Below are 3,491 nucleotides of genomic sequence, written 5' to 3'. Positions count from 1 at the left end.
TTCTTCATTATATCAACTGCAGCGTGAGTGTAGCTCATAGCCTGTGGTTAATGCTCCAAACGATAGTCGTCAAACAATGACAAACTTCATAACCAAGCTGAATGACAGTGAAATCTGTTTCTTTGACAAGCAGCCAGGTCCCCGTTGTCGGCCAGGGCACTGGTTAAGCGGAAACCGGCAGGTCCTTCGGCATTGATCACTGATATTTCCATGGTTGGTTTGATGTGATGGAGCACGTGCCCTTTGGGACATATCCGTCGGATTTGAGCTGGTGGCACTGACCCCATGGATCACTCTGCACCTTTTGAAGAAATTTCTTCTCTCAGCTTCTGGCCCTCCAGTCTGGATTCTGTGTGTCTCTCCTAGGTTCCTTTTTCCTCTGCCACCCCTCACCACAGGCACTGTGGTGCTCCAACTCATGCACCTTTTAAAAACATCCACTTAACAGGATGACAGACAGCGTGGTTGGTCCCTCCAGCCACTTTTGTCACTTCCTGCCTATTTCCATGTTAGGTACACGCAGGCTTCCCACCCGGCCAGCACTCCCACCCTTATCCCTGCAACTGAACAACCCCTTTGGTCCATGTAGGTAGTCTGTACATGATAAATATGCTTGCGTTGCCTCTCTGGTATCTACCCAGTCCTACCTGCCTTCCCTCCCCTGGGGGCTCCTCCCTCCAAGGCCAGCGCTCTCTTGCTCCTCTCCATGTGTGGATGTGCTGGAGAGAATCCTCCAGGATGAGGCCCCTCCGGGAAGATGATGATGTTAGGAGCCAGGACAGGGTCTCTGTGTGGTGTCAGCTCTGTCCTGGGCAGCTGCAGCTTCCTTTGGGAGGGGACATGGGAACCTCCGGGGCCTAGGGTGAATTTCAGCACCCTTCTCGGTGTGTGGCAGTTTATTATCAGTGGTCTATGTAAGGTCCCTGCCTTGTTTCAGGCCCTCTGAATGACCTTTCCCACTCCCATGCCTCCCTCTCCCACCGTAGGCCACCATTCTGGAACACTCAATGGATGGCTTTTGGTTGTCTTAATGCTCTAACAGAGCATCGATGCTGTCTTGTAAGTACTTTTAATTCACATAGGTGGTATTGTTACGCCATTTCTTAATCTGTTTCCTTTCGCACTCAACACTGTTTTAAGATGTGGTTTTCCCCTCTACATTCTTAAAACTCATTTGAGATTACCCAAAGAGCTTTTGTTTATGTGGGTTAAAACTATCGATATTACTTACTGCATTTGAAATCAAAATGGAGACATTAAAAAAATTACTTATTTATTGAGTCATTTGAAAATAGCAATGATGAACACATTGTATGTTAACATAAATAACATTTTATCATTATTATGAAAATAGTTTTGACCCTGCAGACTCTCTGCCCTACAGTAAAGTATCAGTCTGTTCCAGAAAGTGAAAGGGCGCCGTGAAGGACAAGGTTTGGAAAGTGAAAGTGAATTTTATTTGTATTACTTTATAATACCTTTGTCTGAGAAGAAAGGGTGAAATATATTCTATTTTAGCAGAGTTTGCTCAGGTTGGCTGGGCTTGCCTCCTTGGTTTACTGATTAATACCATTGCCTACAATACAGAAGGTTATTCTCGATAGCAGAGATTCTGTATCCCACCAGAAAACTTTTTGGTGCTTTATGCTGAATTCGTTGTCTCCTAGAATAGACCATTTTACACCACAAAAAATAGCAACTCCTCACTTATGAACAAGCTATGTGTATAATTCTGTTTATTTTACTTAATTTTTTCACAATCAATGCCTGCATAGGCATTTTAAAAGAAAGTTAAGATATTATTCACCTTTGTAGAGAGTATAGGTCAGTGGGTTTTAGTGTTATTAGGTTGTGCGACCGTCACCACTATCACCACTATCTAATTCTGCCTAATTCTAGAACATTTTCTTGTTTTTTTTAAAGACTTTTGTTGATGTGGACCATTTTTTAAAAAGTTTTTATAGAATTTGTTACAATAGTGCTCCTGTTTTGTTTTGGTTTTTTGGCCTCGAGGCGTGTGCAATCTTAGCTCCCTGACCAGGGATCGAACCTGCACCCCCTCCACTGGAAGGCGAAGTCTTAACCGCTGGACCTCCAGGGAAGTCCCTCCAGAACATTTTCAGAATGAAACCCCGTCCCCATTAGCAGTTACTCCTCAATACCGCCCCCCGCCACCCCGCCACCCCAGCCCCTGATCCACTGCCCCAGCCCCTGACAACCATTAGTCTACTTTTGGTCTCAATAGATTTGTCTGTTCTGGACATTTCATGTGAATAGAATTATACAGTATGGGGCCTTTCTTTTTTTTTTTTTTTTGCGATATGTGGGCCTCTCACTGTCGTGGCCTTTCCCGTTGCCGGATGCGCAAGCTCAGCGCCCATGGCTCACGGGCCCAGCCGCTCCGCGGCATGTGGGATCCTCCCGGACCGGGGCACAAACCCGTATCCCCTGCATCGGCAGGCGGACTCTCAACCACTGCGCCACCAGGGAGGCCCTGGGGCCTTTCTTGTGTAACTTCTTAGTATAATGTTTTTGAAGTTCATCCATGTTGTAGCATGTATCAGTGCTTCATTCCGTTTTATGAGTGATTAATATTCCAGTGTATGGATACACCACATTTTATTTATCCATTCATCAGTTGATGGGCATTTGGTTTGTTTCCACTTTTTGGCTATTATGAACAATGCTGCTGTGAACATTTGTGTGCAAATTTTTATGTGGATGCATGCCTTCAATACTCTTGGGTCTGTTTACTTTTAAATGTTGTTAATTAAGTGGGTAACCAAGGATTGTTTCTCAGGCACCCATGATCATATATTAATCAAGTGCCTATATCCCTTCTGGTAACTCTTTAGATTCTCCCTTTTCAAATAAGTTAATAAATATGGAAAAAAAGAGAAAACTTTCAAGATACCTTTTACACCTGCTATGTTCTTTGAGATTTCTCAGAGGAGCCCTGGAAAATCACAAAGATTTGTTTTTGCATCTTATCAAAAGAGAGTGCCAGAAAGAATGAGGTTTGTTTGATGTGTTACTCTTACAAGATTTGCACAAGAAGACTTGTCAGATCAGAGAACGTTTTTGGCCTTCCTGAGGTTATGCTTATACAGATGAAATGTTAATGTCAGTATTTTAGAAATCGTGTGGTTTATGGAAGCTCCTCGTGCTGTGTCCGTGCCTCACTGCCCATATATTTTTACCCGCAGGGGAAAGGCTCGTCTAAAGTCTCATGAAATCGTTCTGTGATGGCCTGAGAGAGGAGTTTACTCTCTTCCATTTTGATCTTATTGGTTAGAGTAATCAGTTAACCACAGCCATGAATTCTGTGTCGTCGTAGAGATGTTTTTGTTTAGTCTGGTGTTTGCCTGAAGGCTCTGCTCTAAGCTGCAGGGTGCAGCGTGTGTCATCAATTAAAAAGGACAGTCTTAGAGCCTTGTGATAAAAGGCTGTACCAGGTGCTTCAAACCGTTCATACTTTATATAAAGAATAG

The sequence above is a fragment of the Lipotes vexillifer genome, unplaced genomic scaffold, assembly GCF_000442215.2.
Source record: "Lipotes vexillifer unplaced genomic scaffold, Lipotes_vexillifer_v1.1 scaffold70, whole genome shotgun sequence".
Taxonomy (NCBI): domain Eukaryota; kingdom Metazoa; phylum Chordata; class Mammalia; order Artiodactyla; family Lipotidae; genus Lipotes; species Lipotes vexillifer.
This window is presented reverse-complemented; position numbering follows the sequence as displayed.